Source organism: Salvia splendens, chromosome 19 (assembly GCF_004379255.2).
Source record: "Salvia splendens isolate huo1 chromosome 19, SspV2, whole genome shotgun sequence".
Classification (NCBI taxonomy): Eukaryota; Viridiplantae; Streptophyta; class Magnoliopsida; order Lamiales; family Lamiaceae; genus Salvia; species Salvia splendens.
The window spans coordinates 25,396,386-25,407,918 of record NC_056050.1 but is presented as its reverse complement, the minus strand read 5'-3'; the positions used below and the strand labels follow the sequence as shown (position 1 = coordinate 25,407,918).

At 42.1% G+C, this 11,533-nt stretch overlaps 2 long non-coding RNA genes across 2 annotated transcripts; both read left to right on the top strand.

Moving 5' to 3' along the window:
- The first annotated feature begins 241 nt into the window (after window positions 1–241).
- On the top strand, window positions 242–630 carry LOC121779435. The gene is made up of 2 exons (XR_006045812.1): window positions 242–316; window positions 404–630. It is a non-coding gene; the product is annotated as an uncharacterized LOC121779435 (long non-coding RNA).
- Window positions 631–8,344: 7,714 nt separating this feature from the next.
- LOC121779433 lies at window positions 8,345–9,779 on the top strand. The gene is made up of 2 exons (XR_006045811.1): window positions 8,345–9,465; window positions 9,553–9,779. It is a non-coding gene; the product is annotated as an uncharacterized LOC121779433 (long non-coding RNA).
- Window positions 9,780–11,533: the final 1,754 nt, after the last annotated feature.

Sequence of the window (11,533 nt, the reverse complement as noted above, 5' to 3'; positions counted from 1 at the left end):
TGGCTGGCAAAGGGCTCCACAGATTGTGCAGCTGGCTGCTCCCTCTGCAGCTCTGCAGTGCATACTCTGAGTCCCTGATTCCTCTTTTCTAACAGATTCTGATGGCGTTTCATGGTAGTGGCTGTACTCTGCAGGGATTTGCAGGGGTGTACTCGTGCATTTAATGGCATTGTGGGGGCTGATTCCCGGACTATAACAGGTTCGGGTGGGGGAAGCAAGGGCTGCTATCTGCAGCTTTGCAGAGTATTAGCTGGAGGGGAGCTTGCTGGCTGGAGTTTGCCTCTTTCGGGCCAACTCTCACTCACATTTCTGAAAGGTATTGTTTCCCCTTCCCTTTCCTAATACACCTCTTTTAGTTGTCTCTATTCATGCAACTAATTCTCTTTCGTGTGTGCTTTGGCAGGAACCGAGGCTGTTCTTCCTCGTGGTCTCGTCCTCTCGGCTCGTTCAAAAATCTGGGGCCGAGACGGCCCTTGACGAAGGCCGAAGTAGCCCTTAGGGATTTCTAAATGTAAAAGTGTAGCTCGACTTTTATTTTCGTCGTCAAAGATTGTAACTTTAGTTTGAGATTCTGAAAACTGTAATTTGTACCCTTTCTCAAGAAATAAAAATACTATTTCATTCGTTAAATAAAAGCTGGTTTTTATTTCTTAAAAATCCTCGAGAATCTAGGTCTCGGCTACATTCTACCCCCCTTAACAAAAATTTCGTCCCGAAATTTTGTCTCGGTTAGGCAAAAAGCTGTGGGTACTTCTCTTTCATCTGGTCCTCGAGCTCCCACGTCGCCTCCTCGCGACCGTGATGCTTCCATAGGACTTTCACTGTTACAATATTTTTATTTCTCAACTCTTTAACTTTTCTGTCCAGAATTGCTTCTGGCTTTTCTTCATAGCTCAAATCTGGTTCTAACACCATTTCTTCTTGGTGCACTATGTGTTTGGGGTCAAACACGTACTTTCTCAACTGTGATACATGAAACACATTGTGAACATCCCCGAAGCTTGGCGGGAGCGCTAATCTGTACGCTACAGGGCCGACTGTTTCTAGGATCTCGTAGGGTCCGATAAAACGCGGTTTCAACTTGCCCTTGACGCCGAATCTGGTTATCCCTTTCGATGGGGATACTTTCAGAAAGACCTTGTCTCCTGTTTTGAACTGTAAATCCGTTCTGCGAGCATCTGCATAGGATTTCTGTCTATCTTGAGCTTCTTTGATTCTCCTTCGGATTTGTCGGACAATTTCTATCATTTCCTCTACCGAGTCTGGTCCGAGAATCCTTCTCTCACCAACTTCATCCCAGTAAAGTGGTGATCTACACTTTTTCCCATAGAGTGCCTCGTATGGGGCCATATCAATAGTTGCCTGGTAACTGTTGTTGTAGGCGAACTCTATAAGTGGAAGTACTGGCTCCCAGCTTACTCCACGGTCGAGCACTACGGCTCTTAACATATCTTCTAATGTCTGAATCGTCCTTTCGGACTGTCCGTCTGTCTGTGGATGGAATGCTGTGCTGAAATTCAGCTGAGTGCCTAACTCTCGCTGTAGGCTTATCCAAAATCTAGAAGTAAATTTTGAATCTCGATCTGAGGTGATCGTTACTGGTACACCATGTAGGCGCACAATCTCTTGCACATAAATCTATGCCAACTTGTCAGATCCGTATGTGATACGAATTGGTATGACGTGAGCACTTTTGGTGAGTCGATCTATAATCACCCAGATGGCAGTGTTTCCTTGCTGTGATTTTGGCAATCCTGTCACAAAATCCATTGCTATATGCTCCCATTTCCATTCTGGAATCTCGAGAGGCTGTAACTTTCCATAGGGTCGTTGATGTAACGCCTTCACTTGCTGGCAAGCCAGGCATCTTTCTACAAACGATGCTATGCTTTTCTTCATGCCATCCCACCAAAATTGCTTCTTCAAGTCCTGATACATCTTTGTACTCCCAGGATGGGCAGTGTAGGGTGTCTCATGAGCTTCACTCATGACCTCGTTCCTAAGTGCCTCCTCTTTGGGTACGCATAGTCTCCCTTTGAAAGTGAGAGCATTATCCGCCTCTTCGCGGTAACAATCCCCTTTTCCGGTCCTCACTCTGAGACGAACCTTTTCTAGGGCTTCATCATATCTCTGGGCGTCAATGATTCTAGCTCTTAAATCTGGTTCTAAGACCAAGGTGGATATTCTGCTGTCCACTGTCTCCGTGGCTCTCACTATCTCCAGTCGCATCTTGGCGAATTCCCGGATAAGCTCTTCCTCTAGGGTGAGGAAAGTAGCCACTTGAGGCGCAGTCTTTCTGCTCAAGGCATCTGCTACCACATTGGCTTTGCCTGGGTGGTAATTTATACCACAGTCGTAGTCTTTGACTAGTTCCAGCCATCTGCGCTGTCTCATATTCAGGTCCTTCTGCTCGAGGAAGTATTTGAGACTCTTATGATCTGTGAAGATCTCACATCGAACTCCATAGAGGTGATGTCCCCAAATCTTCAAAGCGTGTACCACTTCTGCTAGTTCCAGGTCGTGCGTCGGGTAGTTCAACTCGTGCGGCCTCAACTGGCGTGACGCATATGCTATCACCTTGCCTTTCTGCATCAGCACGCACCCGAGTCCGACCTTCGATGCATCTGTATACACCACATAGTTGACTCCCGCTTCTGGCACAGCTAGAACTGGCGCTGTGGTCAACTTTTCCTTTAGCAACTGGAAGCTTGCTTCACATTCTGGGGTCCCATTGACTTTAACTTCTTTCTTGAGCTGTTGAGTCATCGGCCTCGCTATTTTAGAAAACCCCTCAATGAACCTTCGGTAGCATCATGCCAGTCCTAGGAAACTCCGAATTTCATTAGGCGTCGCTGGTGACTGCCAACGTTGCACGGCTTCAACTTTAGCAGGGTCTACTCGGATCCCTTCTGCTGTCACTAAGTGTCCAAGAAAGTTCACTTTGTTAAGCCAGAACTCACACTTGCTAAACTTAGCATAGAACTTCTCGGCTCTTAACGTCTCTAACGTAGTTCTCAAGCGCTCCTCGTGTTTCTTCTCGTTCTTTGAGTACATGAGCACGTCGTCTTTAAAAGCTAGGACGACCTTGTCCAAATATGGGCGGAACACGCGGTTCATTAGGTTCATGAACACGGCTGGGGCGTTTGTAAGCCCAAAAAGGCATTACAGTAAACTCGTAATGGTCATATCTGGTGCGAAGTGCAGTCTTAGGTATACCGCCTTGTCGAACTCTCAGCTAGTGATAACCCGATCTCAAGCCCATCTTCGAGAATACGCTGGCTCCTCGCAGCTGGTCGAAGAGGTCGTTGATTCTCGGTAGAGGTACTTGTTCTTGAGGGTTAACTTGTTTAGCTCTCGATAGTCGATACACATTCGCAAAGTCCCATCCTTCTTCTTCATGAAGGGTACTGATGCGCCCAAAAACGATACACTGGGTCTGATGAAACCCAGGTCTACTTATTCTTGTAACTGGATCTTAAGTTCTTCTTATTTCTTGAGCGCCATTCTATAAGGTGACTGAGATAATATGACTGATTCAAGTCATTCCTTTAGTAATTCATTTCGTCTGGGTAATGAAGCTATTTCTAATCTTAGATTTCATCGCCAGGTATTGAGTTCTCTAACGCTTGCATCGATCGTAAAGGTAGTCATTGAGCTGCCATAATGATCTCGTAACCTCTCGCTCAGTTGAGGTAGTCTACTTTTACCGCTTTCAAGGTGCTTTTGTGCTTACTGCGACTCTTTCGTCATGATTTAGTACAGACTTGTTCTACTCGCGTCAATCCTTGAATATTGGTTTAGTGCATGTGGAGGTGTTGGCTTCTTTCTCCCAACGCTACTGTCTCCATGCCCTTTTTGGTTCGACTGAGCGATTCATGGTGAAATAATCTAGCATGACTTTCCAAAGTGATCTAGATCTCGTGTCTAGATTAACACAAAACTCTATCGACAGCTCCTTTCTGAGCCGTTTAATTGAGACGTGGCATATCGTAGAATAATTCGTCGCATGTTATTGCCAACGTTTGCCCTTGCTCTATATTATAGGGCTCTAAATCCTGTTCTCTTGTGATAACTTCTTTTAAAAGGGAAAATTCGATTTCTCCCTTCATAGTAGGGACGGTGAGGGTAGCGGTGTTATCACGCGTTCCTCTTCCCGAATGTCTCTCCAGCTTTAGCCTTTTTCCTGGCCACCTCTTAGACGAATCCCTTTTGCTGATGGGATTTGTTCCGTCAAACATAAACTACGAATACACTCGTACTTTCTCCATGGCTTTCATTACATGCCCATGATTGAGTCTTTGTTCTTGTGGCTTACTTATCTTACTCGGAGTAAGCATTTTGATCGTTCAAACTACCATATAGGTCTTTTACGTCTTCGGACATCATTTAATCCACGAATATTCCTTGATATTTCTCTACTCAAGGCTAGTTGCTTCTCTATACAACAAAATATTCGATCTTCCACCTGCTGGTCACAAGCGGTACGTAGATTCGAAGTATTTAACGCTTTGCTGTCGGTTATGCGACGCTTCTGGTTGGTGCATCATTCCCTGCACGTGTCTCCATGGGGACGTATTTATTATGCGTATCTGAAAGAAACTGAGACCATGCCTTTTTCTGCTAGCCTCGTATCAATAACTCGATGATTAATCTAATAGTCTTAACTTGGATTATTATTCACACAAGAGAGTATGACTGAAAATTTGAAGGGCTACTGAATACCCAACTGGACTAGAATAACATCTCTTGTTCAACTTATATGAATTTTCGTCGATAATCGACCTTGAAGGTAAGTATTGAGTTCATTCAAAGAACTACGTAGTTCAACTGGTTCCAGGCAAACTCATAGAAGCTGAGGCTCACCCCTGGTGGGAGCTAGAAATAATCATGAGATAGGTCATGAAAACTGGATGGAAATGAATTAATTGTAAATTCCCATAGTAAGCTGCAAAATAGGACAATACAGTTGTCCAATTAAACTGAAAGGATCTGGGCATCAAGGACAGTGGTTCAAACATGTCATCGCCTAAGATGATCAACCACGAAAATTTATAAACGTAGGCGATTGCAATGAAGGAACATTGATCATGTTTCAAAGGCATCTTGATATGGAATAACAAAATCACATCAATGATTTCATAGGTTCATTAAGGCAATGCACTGAAATGAACTATTCAGAAAAAATCAGCTAGGGCAAGCTTGTTAGGGAAAGGTGCAATATGCTTGCCTTAACTTCGAGCTGCAGAAAAATTCCGAGACTAGGAATAATACATGTACTGGAATCGAGGTCGAAAAATTTCACCTTTGTAGGATTTCAAAATAGGGAGGTAAAAAGTTCCAGCACCACATGAAATTCCCTGAGGAAAATGTTTAACTGTCTTGATCACTCTGGGGATCACAACGTAAGCATCGTAAGAATGAAATTTCATTGCATTGGTCCACGAAATCGAGATATAAATCTCCAATATTGTGGCTCAAAGGAGGCAACAACAAATAACGATGCTTGGAACATAAGGGTATCCCAAATTTGGGAACTGAAACTGAGTCACCGCTTTCCTGAAGAGAATGAAAGTGGCGTACTACTTGCAGAACGTGAGTCAATCAAAGGTCTTAATAGCCGACAGGACATCGTTGTCCCGGAGGTTCAAAGAATGTCTGAGGAGTACGCTCATTCCGAAGATCATGGATATGAACAACTGTAGAATTTAGGGTTTACGACTGGAGCTTAAACAGTCAAAACTTTACTCTTTATGTACGATGAGTCAAAAGGGCTGCAGTCCATAAGCTGGAAATGAGTCAAACCTCGCACAGAAAAAGGAACACTGACGTGGTACTTGCGAGTCAAAACTAGAGTCTGAATAGACGAGGGTATCGTCCTTGGAAGGACTCTTAGAAGGGATTTCATTGGGAATCCAAGTAAGTACTATTGATTATAATCATCGGTTCTAGTTATGTGACACTCCCTTGTTTTTCTTGTGGAGCTCGCCCATGATAAACGCGTTCTGGGAAACCATACATTCCAAGATGGGGTTCCTCGTGCTGTTAAACTGATAACCGCAGCTGGAGGTCATACTTTCATATCGTTCTCGATAACTTAGAACGCTGATTCTGGTAAAACATTACATTCTCCATCGTGCTTCGTAGCACGCTATAAGTATCGCTTCTGGATCACGTAGCCACTTGGGCTTGTTACGCCACATTAGATCACTTTACTAGATCGCGGGTACGATCTCTTTCCGTGTAGGGATGTATCTCCCGAACAGGCTTGAAAGTAAACTATTTTCGTTAAAACTTGGTCTTTGTAAAGACATTGGGAACTTCTTGGTTCATCGTCTAGTATACATATGTATACTATCTGTGTGCTTAAAAGAATGGACTTCTTTTAATTGCTGTCTATAAGTAGTACAATAGTACTTTTTGGCTCGTCTTTCCTTTCTCATAATTCCTTGGAATTTGAAGCTTGCCCAAACTGATGGGTTTTAGTTGGTCTCGTCGCCCTGGAGGGCGGTAACAAATTCTCGTTCTGCTAGTACTTGATTCTGCATGTCTCACCTAAGGTACTTTTCTAAAGCACTCTAGGTTCACATACATAGTCCCCATGACATCTATACATTCATGTCAAGCTCTTTAAACATAAATCACAGATACATTAAGCATATCTCATGCAAAGTATCAGCTAGCACGTTGCGTCTTGCAAACTTTTCAAATAAACATTTTCGTTCCCATTTAGGGCTATTATTTTTTATTTTTTTTTTTTCTCTGAAAACTTAGAAAATTTCATTTTCCTTCTCAAAATGGAAAAATATTTTCTTTCTTTAAAATTCTCTTTTCTGGACGAGCGGGCGTCGACCCCTGTTTCTGGTGCAGTTGATCGTGTCGAGCTGAGGTGTTGGGATCTTGTACTGATCATTCTGTTCACTTCCTAGCCTAGTGCTACTGTTCTGGACTGAGGCTTAGAAGGAAGGTTCTTGGGTCAGAGCGAAAGAAAAGTGCTCTGATACCACTCTGTCACGACCACATCTCCCTAGTCAAAGAAAGTGTAGCTATTTCGCGACTAAACATACTGAACTGTCTTAACTCATCATAAAAGTTACTTAATTCAAGAAAAACATTGTCTGAATGTTATAAAGATAACAAAATACTGAATCAGAGTGAATTCTGGGACATTGTCTTTACTACAACAAGTCTAAGTCTACGCAACGGAAGAGTTCCAAGACAGGTATAATATGTATGAAGACATACTACACCAGCTATCCTTCTACTTATTTAGCCTTCTATCCCAACACCTCCTCTGCCTCGATCGATCAACCTGCACATTAAGGAAAACAATATGCAGGGCTGAGTACTTGATATACTCAGTGGCTTATGCCGAAAACTGTTTTCTTTTAATTGTCAGCCAAGCCGAGTGAACGCGGGGTTTTTCTGAAAACAAGTCCCGGTCACTAAAATCTGTTATTTCTTTCTGAAATAGACTGCAGTCTTTTAAACTTCTGATGATATGCCATATCAGCTGTGTGAATCGGGAATGTGGCCACATTCCACGACCACTGGGCCGGCCAACCTGGCGCTAGCTCACGACCCCTAGACCGGCCAACCTGGCGCTAGCTCACGGTCCGTACGTGTACACTAGTCCGAGTAGGATTTACTGACCTACTAGGACCCGAATTCGATTTAACAGATAGGCAATCACAAAACAAAACATGGCATGACAACTCACTGAAAATATTCATGCTTTTTCACATAAATTCTGAAAGGAAAGAAAGCCCACACATAATGTAGGATAGAAAAGCCCACCTCGTTTGCTTAACTCTTTCAAACGGGTACTGTCTGACTTTGAGATTTACTCGTCGAGCGACGACGTCCCTTTTCAAAAAAATAAAGTACTTAAATTAGGCTTTAAATAATTATTCATCTTGCATGAATGCATGCCTAAGCGTGTTCTCCTTATTTTATTTCCTTTCTTCTAGTATTTTAGAAATCTAGATTCTTAAATTAAATCGGTGATTTAATTTCTCCAGAACTGGCCGACTGTTCGGGTTTTAGAATTTCCCGCATTATCTTAAGTATTTTTAAAACACTTCTTGTGGCTATTAAAGTCGGCTTAATTATTTATTGGCTTTTATTTCAGTCACGGCTTATAAGTTCTTTTCTTCCGTGGCTTTAGGAATAAATTCCAGAAATAAAATCTTAGGCCCATAGAGATTAAATATTCTGGCCCAGACTATTTTAATTTCCTCAAGCCCATTTCCCTTCTCTTCTTTTTTTTTTAAACTGAGGCCCAAATTTCAGTGGCCCAAAAACCAAATGAGACCACTCTCTAGATCGGCCTCTCTCATTTCTTCTTCTCAACACAACTCCAAATCAACAAGATCGAATCCCTAGCTCAAACCCCTTCTCTGCCCCTTTCTTCTCGGCAAACCGGCGCCACGAGGTCACCGAAGACGGCGTGCTTCACCTCGACGCAGCATCTGGCTGCCAGCTCGGCGAATTTGCGCTGTTGGGACAGAGGGGCGTCGCCGTGGTCATCGCCATCACTGGGGCTCGGCGAATTCGAGCTATCGTCGGAACAGAGGTGGAGGCGTCGGCTCCGTGACCCCCTCTCATCTTTCTCGGCTGCACTGCAGGAACGGCTCATCATCACCACGACCCTGTTCGCGACGCCTCCGTCGCGTCGTGGCCGTCGTCGCCTGTAGGCCGTCGCCGCTGCACCCGGGGCTCTCCGCAGCTGTCTTCGCGGGCTTACTATCGCCAGTAGCCACCGGGGCAGTTTCTTGTCCCTAAAGCTAAGTCTTTCTTACTTAGCTAATTTATGACCTCTTTTAGACGATTTAGCATTAGGCAGGTTATGGTGATTCGATTCTTGTTCTAGAGCATCTACGTTCCTGAGCTTTTGTCCCTAAGTTCTCAAACTTGGCTATCTACTGTGTGTTACATGATGCTAGTATGGTTTGGAGGATTTACCTCTTGTGATTGCTGAGTGAGGCTGCTCTTACTCTTGCTCGATTCCCTCTTCTCTGTCTTGGTTCTTCCTCCCTCCCTTTAGCTTGTTATCCACTGAATGAGAAAGTTGAAGTATAGGGGAGTGGAACGAGGGGGAGAGCATGTATATATGCTTGGTTTGTAACTGAAAGCTGCACATAGCTGAGTGTTGGCTGGCAAAGGGCTCCACAGATTGTGCAGCTGGCTGCTCCCTCTGCAGCTCTGCAGTGCATACTCTGAGTCCCTGATTCCTCTTTTCTAACAGATTCTGATGGCGTTTCATGGTAGTGGCTGTACTCTGCAGGGATTTGCAGGGGTGTACTCGTGCATTTAATGGCATTGTGGGGGCTGATTCCCGGACTATAACAGGTTCGGGTGGGGGAAGCAAGGGCTGCTATCTGCAGCTTTGCAGAGTATTAGCTGGAGGGGAGCCTGCTGGCTGGAGTTTGCCTCTTTCGGGCCAACTCTCACTCACATTTCTGAAAGGTATTGTTTCCCCTTCCCTTTCCTAATACACCTCTTTTAGTTGTCTCTATTCATGCAACTAATTCTCTTTCGTGTGTGCTTTGGCAGGAACCGAGGCTGTTCTTCCTCGTGGTCTCGTCCTCTCGGCTCGTTCAAAAATCTGGGGCCGAGACGGCCCTTGACGAAGGCCGAAGTAGCCCTTAGGGATTTCTAAATGTAAAAGTGTAGCTCGACTTTTATTTTCGTCGTCAAAGATTGTAACTTTAGTTTGAGATTCTGAAAACTGTAATTTGTACCCTTTCTCAAGAAATAAAAATACTATTTCATTCGTTAAATAAAAGCTGGTTTTTATTTCTTAAAAATCCTCGAGAATCTAGGTCTCGGCTATTACAAAGAGTGCTCAAAGAGGGCAAAAAGGAGGAAATCGAGGCAATGGCTGAAATCGCTAAAAGATGTCTGATGAGTCTTGAAGAATATTACTATGACTTGTTGAAGCAAGCAACCTATAATTTTCTTTATCTTTCAGTTATTTGGATTCTTGTGTGTGTGTTCTACTATTTTGTGTTTTTCATTTTTGTAACTTTGAAAACCTTGGAGTGGTCAGTTTGTTTAATGCACAGTTTAACTTATGTATGTGCAGTGTTTATCAATAAAGACAATAATTTTTATAGCCATATTTTAATATTTTATAAGGAAGTGATTTCCAAAGTTTGTGTTGATTATATGCAGACAATAACGATACGAACAACATTCATAATCTGTTAAACATTATACGCACAAAAAATTAAATACTAGTTAGTTACTAGATTTTCTTGAACTCAAGTTCATAAAACTACCAAAAAAGGGAGCATGTGATATGTTTTGTAGAATTCTGTACTGTATTTTATTTCCAGATCATATTCCATAAATGTGTAATGAAATCTGGAGGAATGGAAGAAAAATAAACACTTGATAATTCCTAAAACTAAAATGAATCCTAATTTACAAAATTATCGGGTATTGGCGGGTGTATCAGGTATACCCGGTCGGGTATCGGTATACCCGATACCCACAATCCTAAGATTTATACTACCCGCACCCGCCCCGTTTTCCGCTTTTATCGGGTATCGGGTCGGGACTGGAATTATCCGCTACCCACTACTCGTTCCGACAGGCCTATAATGTATAACCAATATTTCTATAGGTGAATGTATACTTGAAGAAATAGGCATATTGCAAGAAGCGAACCAACTAGTACTTTTTAAAAAGTGCTCGTAAGTCATAAGTCAGAACCAACTAGTTTTATTCTAGTATTAAAGATTAGTGGATGCCTAAAGTTTAAAAAGGTATTGTATATAATAATTGGTCTAATCATACCCAATTATTCAATGATCAAGTGTAACTGTGTAATACAGCTTAAAGTTAGAGAGATAAATAGAGAGATTATAAATAAAAGGTTGAATTTCTCAAGTAGAAAGCTGACCTTTGTTTTTTTGGCACTAAACAGAATGTACGTTCAGGCCTTATATCGAGCATGTAGTGTGCGGCATAGCTGTTAAACCATCTCCAATAATATACAAAAACCTAAAATAAGATTGGTAATTAGCTTCAATAATATTCCGAAACCATTCTCTTTATTAGTTTTTGAGTAAAAAATAACTATATTTATATCAAAATAAAAAACTTTTTATTACCAAACGAATTTCAATCAAGAATGCGTAATGACATACAGAAAGAGAAAGCAAGACTTTACCAAGTCTTTCCAGTTGACTTCAGTCTCTCTTTCCAAAGTGTTCGATCATATAAAAATGGAGGGACCCGTGTAACGCGTTGATTTGATTTCAGTTTACCTCCATTATTCGATAGGTGAATCTAAACATCCATAGCATTTCTATTAAAAATTATTCTCGCATCAGAACTGCGCTTAAATTGTAGTACTATCAAATCCGTTTCTTTGCTAAATGGGAAATTATTCGAATATTCAAATTTTGACAAAATATAAATTCGAATAAAAAATTTAAAATTGCTGTAACTAAAACCAAAATAATCATAAATACTAAAACTAATTATTATATAGAGTAAAGGTCAAAATTGTTCCTGAACATATGCC